Source organism: Eucyclogobius newberryi, unplaced genomic scaffold, assembly GCF_026437365.1.
Source record: "Eucyclogobius newberryi isolate DKJ021-1_F unplaced genomic scaffold, fEucNew1.0.hap1 SCAF_12, whole genome shotgun sequence".
NCBI lineage: Eukaryota > Metazoa > Chordata > Actinopteri > Gobiiformes > Gobiidae > Eucyclogobius > Eucyclogobius newberryi.
In genome coordinates, this window is record NW_027315746.1 from 4705455 (window position 1) to 4720103 (window position 14649).

At 29.5% G+C, this 14649-nt stretch overlaps 1 protein-coding gene across 5 annotated transcripts in view; it reads left to right on the forward strand.

The window, feature by feature from the left end:
* The window catches only part of svilb (supervillin b), an 84501-nt gene that overhangs the window by 32883 nt on the left and 36969 nt on the right, over window positions 1-14649 (forward strand). The window lies entirely within an intron of this gene.

Consider the following 14649-nt stretch of genomic DNA (forward strand, 5'->3'; position numbering starts at 1 on the left):
GTCATTTTTGTCTATTATGATTGTTGGGCTCATATTCAATGTAGTTTGTCTTTGTGTTGTTGTGTTGCCATAGCAAAAGGATGCTAAATCACATGATGCTAAATCACATGACGCTAAATCACATGATGCTAAAATGACCCTTTTTCTCATAAAAAATGTAAAAACAACAACAACAAACTAACCCTGGTTATAAACTCCTCCACCGCCGAGCAACAAAAACACATGCAGACAGCATTCATCGGTCTGATTTTATCACAAAATGCTTCTTTATTTCATGCTCTTTGAGGGAAAATAGAAAATTGCTCTAAAGGAATAAAGTCAAGCACCAGAGATTTCAATCATTTAATAGTTTGTTGATGTTTATATGTGTTTTTGTTGTGATTAAACTGTACATTACACTGTATATTACACTGTATATTGCACTGTACATTACACTGTATACTATACTGTATATTGCACTGTGCATTACACTGTACATTACACTGTATATTACATTGTACATTACACTGTATATTACACTGTATATTGCACTGTATATTGCACTGTACATTGCACTGTATATTACACTGCACATTGCACTGTATATAGCACTGTACATTACACTGTATATTACACTGTATATTGCACTGTATATTGCACTGTATATTACACTGTATATTGCACTGTATATTTCACTGTACATTACACTGTATATTACACTGTATATTACACTGTACATTACACTGTACATTATACTGTACATTGCACTGTATATTGCACTGTATATTACACTTTACATTACACTGTATATTACACCGTTTATTACACTGTATATTACACTGTATATTGCACTGTATATTTCACTGTACATTACACTGTATATTACACTGTATATTACACTGTATATTGCACTGTATATTTCACTGTACATTACACTGTACATTACACTGTATATTACACTGTATATTGCACTGTATATTTCACTGTACATTACACTGTACATTACACTGTATATTACACTGTACATTACACTGTACATTATACTGTACATTGCACTGTATATTGCACTGTATATTACACTTTACATTACACTGTATATTACACCGTTTATTACACTGTATATTACACTGTATATTGCACTGTATATTTAACTGTACATTACACTGTATATTACACTGTATATAGCACTGTATATAGCACTGTATATTACACTTTACATTACACTGTATATTGCACTGTATATTACACTGTATATTACACTGTATATTGCACTGTATATTGCACTGTACATTACACTGTATATTACACTGTACATTACACTGTATATTGCACTGTATATTACACCGTACATTGCACTGTACATTACACTGTACATTACACCATACATTACACTGTATATTGCACTGTACATTACACTGTATATTGCACTGTATATTACACCGTACATTGCACTGTACATTACACTGTACATTACACCATATATTACACTGTATATTGCACTGTACATTACACTGTACATTACACTATATATTACACTGTACATTACACCATATATTACACTGTATATTGCACTGTACATTACACTGTACATTACACTATATATTGCACTGTATATTACACTTTACATTACACTGTATATTACACCGTTTATTACACTGTATATTACACTGTATATTGCACTGTATATTTAACTGTACATTACACTGTATATTACACTGTATATTACAATGTATATAGCACTGTATATTACACTTTACATTACACTGTATATTGCACTGTATATTACACTGTATATTGCACTGTATATTGCACTGTACATTACACTGTATATTACACTGTACATTACACTGTATATTGCACTGTATATTACACCGTACATTGCACTGTACATTACACTGTACATTACACTGTATATTGCACTGTACATTACACTGTATATTGCACTGTATATTACACCGTACATTGCACTGTACATTACACTGTACATTACACCATATATTACACTGTATATTGCACTGTACATTACACTGTATATTGCACTGTATATTACACTGTATATTACACTGTACATTACACTATATATTACACTGTATATTGCACTGTACATTACACTGTACATTACACTATATATTACACTGTATATTGCACTGTACATTACACTGTATATTGCACTGTACATTACACTGTATATTGCACTGTATATTACACTGTATATTACACTGTATATTGCACTGTACATTACACTGTACATTACACTATATATTACACTGTATATTGCACTATATATTACACTGTATATTGCACTGTACATTACGCTGTATATTGCAATGTATATTACACTGTATATTACACTGTACATTACACTGTACATTATACTGTACATTGCACTGTATATTGCACTGTATATTACACTTTACATTACACTGTATATTACACCGTTTATTACACTGTATATTACACTGTATATTACACTGTACATTACACTGTATATTGCACTGTATATTTAACTGTACATTACACTGTATATTACACTGTATATTGCACTATATATTACACTGTACATTACACTGTACATTACACTATATATTACACTGTATATTGCACTGTATATTGCACTGTATATTGCACTGTATATTACACTGTATATTACACCGTTTATTACACTGTATATTACACTGTATATTGCACTGTATATTTCACTGTACATTACACTGTATATTACACTGTATATTACACTGTACATTACACTGTACATTATACTGTACATTGCACTGTATATTGCACTGTATATTACACTTTACATTACACTGTATATTACACCGTTTATTACACTGTATATTACACTGTATATTACACTGTACATTACACTGTATATTGCACTGTATATTTAACTGTACATTACACTGTATATTACACTGTATATTGCACTATATATTACACTGTACATTACACTGTACATTACACTATATATTACACTGTATATTGCACTGTATATTGCACTGTATATTGCACTGTATATTACACTGTATATTACACCGTTTATTACACTGTATATTACACTGTATATTGCACTGTATATTTCACTGTACATTACACTGTATATTACACTGTATATTACACTGTACATTATACTGTACATTGCACTGTATATTGCACTGTATATTACACTTTACATTACACTGTATATTACACCGTTTATTACACTGTATATTACACTGTATATTGCACTGTATATTTCACTGTACATTACACTGTACATTACACTGTATATTACACTGTATATTGCACTGTATATTGCACTATATATTACACTGTACATTACACTGTACATTACACTGTATATTACACTGTATATTACACTGTACACTACACTGTACATTATACTGTACATTGCACTGTATATTGCACTGTATATTACACTTTACATTACACTGTATATTACACCGTTTATTACACTGTATATTACACTGTATATTGCACTGTATATTTCACTGTACATTACACTGTATATTACACTGTATATTACAATGTATATAGCACTGTATATTACACCGTATATTACACTTTACATTGCACTGTATATTGCACTGTATATTACACTTTACATTACACTGTATATTACACTGTATATTACACTGTATATTGCACTGTATATTTCACTGTACATTACACTGTATATTACACTGTATATTACACTGTATATTGCACTGTATATTTCACTGTACATTACACTGTACATTACACTGTATATTACACTGTACATTACACTGTACATTATACTGTACATTGCACTGTATATTGCACTGTATATTACACTTTACATTACACTGTATATTACACCGTTTATTACACTGTATATTACACTGTATATTGCACTGTATATTTAACTGTACATTACACTGTATATTACACTGTATATTACAATGTATATAGCACTGTATATTACACCGTATATTACACTTTACATTACACTGTATATTGCACTTTATATTACACTGTATATTACACTGTATATTGCACTGTATATTGCACTGTACATTACACTGTATATTACACTATATATTACACTGTATATTGCACTGTATATTACACCGTACATTGCACTGTACATTACACTGTACATTACACCATATATTACACTGTATATTGCACTGTACATTACACTGTACATTACACTATATATTACACTGTATATTACACTGTATATTGCACTGTACATTACACTGTATATTGCACTGTATATTACACTGTATATTGCACTGTACATTACACTGTATATTACACTATATATTACACTGTATATTGCACTGTACATTACACTGTACATTACACTATATATTACACTGTATATTGCACTGTATATTACACTGTATATTGCACTGTACATTACACTGTATATTGCACTGTATATTACACTGTATATTACACTGTATATTGCACTGTACATTACACTGTACATTACACTATATATTACACTGTATATTGCACTATATATTACACTGTATATTGCACTGTACATTACGCTGTATATTGCAATGTATATTACACTGTATATTACACTGTATATTGCACTGTATATTTCACTGTGCATTACACTGTATATTACACTGTATATTGTACTGTATATTGCACTGTATATTGCACTGTATATTGCACTGTATATTACACTGTATATTGCACTGTATATTACACTGTATATTACACTGTATATTGCACTGTATATTGCACTGTATATTGCACTGTATATTACACTGTATATTGCACTATATATTGCACTATATATTGCACTGTACATTACTCTGTACATCACACTGTATAGTACACTGTATATTACACTGTATATTACACTGTACATTACACTGTACATTACACTGTATAGTACACTGTATATTACACTGTATATTGCACTATATATTGCACTGTACTTTACACTGTATATTACACTGTACATTGCACTGTATATTACACTGTATATTGCACTGTATATTGCACTGTACATTACACTGTATATTGCACTTTATATTACACTGTATATTGCACTATATATTGCACTGTACATTACACTGTATATTACACTGTATATTGCACTGTATATTGCACTATATATTACACTGTACATTACACTGTACATTACACTGTATATTACACTGTATATTGTACTGTATATTGCACTGTATATTGCACTGTATATTACACTTTACATTACACTGTATATTACACCGTTTATTACACTGTATATTACACTGTATATTGCACTGTATATTTCACTGTACATTACACTGTATATTACACTGTATATTACACTGTACATTACACTGTACATTATACTGTACATTGCACTGTATATTGCACTGTATATTACACTTTACATTACACTATATATTACACCGTTTATTACACTGTATATTACACTGTATATTGCACTGTATATTTCACTGTACATTACACTGTATATAACACTGTATATTGCACTGTATATTGCACTATATATTACACTGTACATTACACTGTATATTACACTGTATATTACACTGTACATTACACTGTACATTATACTGTATATTGCACTGTATATTGCACTGTATATTACACTTTACATTACACTGTATATTACACCGTTTATTACACTGTATATTACACTGTATATTGCACTGTATATTTCACTGTACATTACACTGTATATTACACTGTATATTACAATGTATATAACACTGTATATTACACCGTATATTACACTTTACATTACACTGTATATTGCACTGTATATTACACTGTATATTACACTGTATATTGCACTGTATATTGCACTGTACATTACACTGTATATTACACTGTACATTACACTGTATATTGCACTGTATATTACACCGTACATTGCACTCTACATTACACTGTACATTACACCATACATTACACTGTATATTGCACTGTATATTACACTATATATTACACTGTATATTGCACTGTATATTACACTGTATATTACAATGTATATAGCACTGTATATTACACCGTATATTACACTTTACATTACACTGTATATTGCACTGTATATTACACTGTATATTACACTGTATATTGCACTGTATATTGCACTGTACATTACACTGTATATTACACTATATATTACACTGTATATTGCACTGTATATTACACCGTACATTGCACTGTACATTACACTGTACATTACACCATATATTACACTGTATATTGCACTGTACATTACACTGTACATTACACTATATATTACACTGTATATTACACTGTATATTGCACTGTACATTACACTGTATATTGCACTGTATATTACACTGTATATTGCACTGTACATTACACTGTATATTACACTATATATTACACTGTATATTGCACTGTACATTACACTGTACATTACACTATATATTACACTGTATATTGCACTGTATATTACACTGTATATTGCACTGTACATTACACTGTATATTGCACTGTATATTACACTGTATATTACACTGTATATTGCACTGTACATTACACTGTACATTACACTATATATTACACTGTATATTGCACTATATATTACACTGTATATTGCACTGTACATTACGCTGTATATTGCAATGTATATTACACTGTATATTACACTGTATATTGCACTGTATATTTCACTGTGCATTACACTGTATATTACACTGTATATTGTACTGTATATTACACCGTACATTGCACTGTACATTACACTGTACATTACACCATACATTACACTGTATATTGCACTGTACATTACACTGTATATTGCACTGTATATTACACCGTACATTGCACTGTACATTACACTGTACATTACACCATATATTACACTGTATATTGCACTGTACATTACACTGTACATTACACTATATATTACACTGTACATTACACCATATATTACACTGTATATTGCACTGTACATTACACTGTACATTACACTATATATTGCACTGTATATTACACTTTACATTACACTGTATATTACACCGTTTATTACACTGTATATTACACTGTATATTGCACTGTATATTTAACTGTACATTACACTGTATATTACACTGTATATTACAATGTATATAGCACTGTATATTACACTTTACATTACACTGTATATTGCACTGTATATTACACTGTATATTGCACTGTACATTACACTGTATATTACACTGTACATTACACTGTATATTGCACTGTATATTACACCGTACATTGCACTGTACATTACACTGTACATTACACTGTATATTGCACTGTACATTACACTGTATATTGCACTGTATATTACACCGTACATTGCACTGTACATTACACTGTACATTACACCATATATTACACTGTATATTGCACTGTACATTACACTGTATATTGCACTGTATATTACACTGTATATTACACTGTACATTACACTATATATTACACTGTATATTGCACTGTACATTACACTGTACATTACACTATATATTACACTGTATATTGCACTGTACATTACACTGTATATTGCACTGTACATTACACTGTATATTGCACTGTATATTACACTGTATATTACACTGTATATTGCACTGTACATTACACTGTACATTACACTATATATTACACTGTATATTGCACTATATATTACACTGTATATTTCACTGTACATTACGCTGTATATTGCAATGTATATTACACTGTATATTACACTGTACATTACACTGTACATTATACTGTACATTGCACTGTATATTGCACTGTATATTACACTTTACATTACACTGTATATTACACCGTTTATTACACTGTATATTACACTGTATATTACACTGTACATTACACTGTATATTGCACTGTATATTTAACTGTACATTACACTGTATATTACACTGTATATTGCACTATATATTACACTGTACATTACACTGTACATTACACTATATATTACACTGTATATTGCACTGTATATTGCACTGTATATTGCACTGTATATTACACTCTATATTACACCGTTTATTACACTGTATATTACACTGTATATTGCACTGTATATTTCACTGTACATTACACTGTATATTACACTGTATATTACACTGTACATTACACTGTACATTATACTGTACATTGCACTGTATATTGCACTGTATATTACACTTTACATTACACTGTATATTACACCGTTTATTACACTGTATATTACACTGTATATTACACTGTACATTACACTGTATATTGCACTGTATATTTAACTGTACATTACACTGTATATTACACTGTATATTGCACTATATATTACACTGTACATTACACTGTACATTACACTATATATTACACTGTATATTGCACTGTATATTGCACTGTATATTGCACTGTATATTACACTGTATATTACACCGTTTATTACACTGTATATTACACTGTATATTGCACTGTATATTGCACTGTACATTACACTGTACATTACACTATATATTACACTGTATATTGCACTGTATATTACACTGTATATTGCACTGTACATTACACTGTATATTGCACTGTATATTACACTGTATATTACACTGTATATTGCACTGTACATTACACTGTACATTACACTATATATTACACTGTATATTGCACTATATATTACACTGTACATTACACTGTACATTACACTGTATATTACACTGTATATTACACTGTACACTACACTGTACATTATACTGTACATTGCACTGTATATTGCACTGTATATTACACTTTACATTACACTGTATATTACACCGTTTATTACACTGTATATTACACTGTATATTGCACTGTATATTTCACTGTACATTACACTGTATATTACACTGTATATTACAATGTATATAGCACTGTATATTACACCGTATATTACACTTTACATTGCACTGTATATTGCACTGTATATTACACTTTACATTACACTGTATATTACACTGTATATTACACTGTATATTGCACTGTATATTTCACTGTACATTACACTGTATATTACACTGTATATTACACTGTATATTGCACTGTATATTTCACTGTACATTACACTGTACATTACACTGTATATTACACTGTACATTACACTGTACATTATACTGTACATTGCACTGTATATTGCACTGTATATTACACTTTACATTACACTGTATATTACACCGTTTATTACACTGTATATTACACTGTATATTGCACTGTATATTTAACTGTACATTACACTGTATATTACACTGTATATTACAATGTATATAGCACTGTATATTACACCGTATATTACACTTTACATTACACTGTATATTGCACTGTATATTACACTGTATATTACACTGTATATTGCACTGTATATTGCACTGTACATTACACTGTATATTACACTATATATTACACTGTATATTGCACTGTATATTACACCGTACATTGCACTGTACATTACACTGTACATTACACCATATATTACACTGTATATTGCACTGTACATTACACTGTACATTACACTGTACATTACACTATATATTACACTGTATATTACACTGTATATTGCACTGTACATTACACTGTATATTGCACTGTATATTACACTGTATATTGCACTGTACATTACACTGTATATTACACTATATATTACACTGTATATTGCACTGTACATTACACTGTACATTACACTATATATTACACTGTATATTGCACTGTATATTACACTGTATATTGCACTGTACATTACACTGTATATTGCACTGTATATTACACTGTATATTACACTGTATATTGCACTGTACATTACACTGTACATTACACTATATATTACACTGTATATTGCACTATATATTACACTGTATATTGCACTGTACATTACGCTGTATATTGCAATGTATATTACACTGTATATTACACTGTATATTGCACTGTATATTTCACTGTGCATTACACTGTATATTACACTGTATATTGTACTGTATATTGCACTGTATATTGCACTGTATATTGCACTGTATATTACACTGTATATTGCACTGTATATTACACTGTATATTACACTGTATATTGCACTGTATATTGCACTGTATATTGCACTGTATATTACACTGTATATTGCACTATATATTGCACTATATATTGCACTGTACATTACTCTGTACATCACACTGTATAGTACACTGTATATTACACTGTATATTACACTGTACATTACACTGTACATTACACTGTATAGTACACTGTATATTACACTGTATATTGCACTATATATTGCACTGTACTTATACTGTATATTACACTGTACATTGCACTGTATATTACACTGTATATTGCACTGTATATTGCACTGTACATTACACTGTATATTGCACTTTATATTACACTGTATATTGCACTATATATTGCACTGTACATTACACTGTATATTACACTGTATATTGCACTGTATATTGCACTATATATTACACTGTACATTACACTGTACATTACACTGTATATTACACTGTATATTGTACTGTATATTGCACTGTATATTGCACTGTATATTACACTTTACATTACACTGTATATTACACCGTTTATTACACTGTATATTACACTGTATATTGCACTGTATATTTCACTGTACATTACACTGTATATTACACTGTATATTACACTGTACATTACACTGTACATTATACTGTACATTGCACTGTATATTGCACTGTATATTACACTTTACATTACACTATATATTACACCGTTTATTACACTGTATATTACACTGTATATTGCACTGTATATTTCACTGTACATTACACTGTATATAACACTGTATATTGCACTGTATATTGCACTATATATTACACTGTACATTACACTGTATATTACACTGTATATTACACTGTACATTACACTGTACATTATACTGTATATTGCACTGTATATTGCACTGTATATTACACTTTACATTACACTGTATATTACACCGTTTATTACACTGTATATTACACTGTATATTGCACTGTATATTTCACTGTACATTACACTGTATATTACACTGTATATTACAATGTATATAACACTGTATATTACACCGTATATTACACTTTACATTACACTGTATATTGCACTGTATATTACACTGTATATTACACTGTATATTGCACTGTATATTGCACTGTACATTACACTGTATATTACACTGTACATTACACTGTATATTGCACTGTATATTACACCGTACATTGCACTCTACATTACACTGTACATTACACCATACATTACACTGTATATTGCACTGTATATTACACTATATATTACACTGTATATTGCACTGTATATTACACTGTATATTACAATGTATATAGCACTGTATATTACACCGTATATTACACTTTACATTACACTGTATATTGCACTGTATATTACACTGTATATTACACTGTATATTGCACTGTATATTGCACTGTACATTACACTGTATATTACACTATATATTACACTGTATATTGCACTGTATATTACACCGTACATTGCACTGTACATTACACTGTACATTACACCATATATTACACTGTATATTGCACTGTACATTACACTGTACATTACACTATATATTACACTGTATATTACACTGTATATTGCACTGTACATTACACTGTATATTGCACTGTATATTACACTGTATATTGCACTGTACATTACACTGTATATTACACTATATATTACACTGTATATTGCACTGTACATTACACTGTACATTACACTATATATTACACTGTATATTGCACTGTATATTACACTGTATATTGCACTGTACATTACACTGTATATTGCACTGTATATTACACTGTATATTACACTGTATATTGCACTGTACATTACACTGTACATTACACTATATATTACACTGTATATTGCACTATATATTACACTGTATATTGCACTGTACATTACGCTGTATATTGCAATGTATATTACACTGTATATTACACTGTATATTGCACTGTATATTTCACTGTGCATTACACTGTATATTACACTGTATATTGTACTGTATATTACACCGTACATTGCACTGTACATTACACTGTACATTACACCATACATTACACTGTATATTGCACTGTACATTACACTGTATATTGCACTGTATATTACACCGTACATTGCACTGTACATTACACTGTACATTACACCATATATTACACTGTATATTGCACTGTACATTACACTGTACATTACACTATATATTACACTGTACATTACACCATATATTACACTGTATATTGCACTGTACATTACACTGTACATTACACTATATATTGCACTGTATATTACACTTTACATTACACTGTATATTACACCGTTTATTACACTGTATATTACACTGTATATTGCACTGTATATTTAACTGTACATTACACTGTATATTACACTGTATATTACAATGTATATAGCACTGTATATTACACTTTACATTACACTGTATATTGCACTGTATATTACACTGTATATTGCACTGTATATTGCACTGTACATTACACTGTATATTACACTGTACATTACACTGTATATTGCACTGTATATTACACCGTACATTGCACTGTACATTACACTGTACATTACACTGTATATTGCACTGTACATTACACTGTATATTGCACTGTATATTACACCGTACATTGCACTGTACATTACACTGTACATTACACCATATATTACACTGTATATTGCACTGTACATTACACTGTATATTGCACTGTATATTACACTGTATATTACACTGTACATTACACTATATATTACACTGTATATTGCACTGTACATTACACTGTACATTACACTATATATTACACTGTATATTGCACTGTACATTACACTGTATATTGCACTGTACATTACACTGTATATTGCACTGTATATTACACTGTATATTACACTGTATATTGCACTGTACATTACACTGTACATTACACTATATATTACACTGTATATTGCACTATATATTACACTGTATATTGCACTGTACATTACGCTGTATATTGCAATGTATATTACACTGTATATTACACTGTACATTACACTGTACATTATACTGTACATTGCACTGTATATTGCACTGTATATTACACTTTACATTACACTGTATATTACACCGTTTATTACACTGTATATTACACTGTATATTACACTGTACATTACACTGTATATTGCACTGTATATTTAACTGTACATTACACTGTATATTACACTGTATATTGCACTATATATTACACTGTACATTACACTGTACATTACACTATATATTACACTGTATATTGCACTGTATATTGCACTGTATATTGCACTGTATATTACACTGTATATTACACCGTTTATTACACTGTATATTACACTGTATATTGCACTGTATATTTCACTGTACATTACACTGTATATTACACTGTATATTACACTGTACATTACACTGTACATTATACTGTACATTGCACTGTATATTGCACTGTATATTACACTTTACATTACACTGTATATTACACCGTTTATTACACTGTATATTACACTGTATATTACACTGTACATTACACTGTATATTGCACTGTATATTTAACTGTACATTACACTGTATATTACACTGTATATTGCACTATATATTACACTGTACATTACACTGTACATTACACTATATATTACACTGTATATTGCACTGTATATTGCACTGTATATTGCACTGTATATTACACTGTATATTACACCGTTTATTACACTGTATATTACACTGTATATTGCACTGTATATTTCACTGTACATTACACTGTATATTACACTGTATATTACACTGTACATTACACTGTACATTATACTGTACATTGCACTGTATATTGCACTGTATATTACACTTTACATTACACTGTATATTACACCGTTTATTACACTGTATATTACACTGTATATTGCACTGTATATTTCACTGTACATTACACTGTACATTACACTGTATATTGCACTGTATATTGCACTATATATTACACTGTACATTACACTGTACATTACACTGTATATTACACTGTATATTACACTGTACACTACACTGTACATTATACTGTACATTGCACTGTATATTGCACTGTATATTACACTTTACATTACACTGTATATTACACCGTTTATTACACTGTATATTACACTGTATATTGCACTGTATATTTCACTGTACATTACACTGTATATTACACTGTATATTACAATGTATATAGCACTGTATATTACACCGTATATTACACTTTACATTGCACTGTATATTGCACTGTATATTACACTTTACATTACACTGTATATTACACTGTATATTACACTGTATATTGCACTGTATATTTCACTGTACATTACACTGTATATTACACTGTATATTACACTGTATATTGCACTGTATATTTCACTGTACATTACACTGTACATTACACTGTATATTACACTGTACATTACACTGTACATTATACTGTACATTGCACTGTATATTGCACTGTATATTACACTTTACATTACACTGTATATTACACCGTTTATTACACTGTATATTACACTGTATATTGCACTGTATATTTAACTGTACATTACACTGTATATTACACTGTATATTACAATGTATATAGCACTGTATATTACACCGTATATTACACTTTACATTACACTGTATATTGCACTGTATATTACACTGTATAT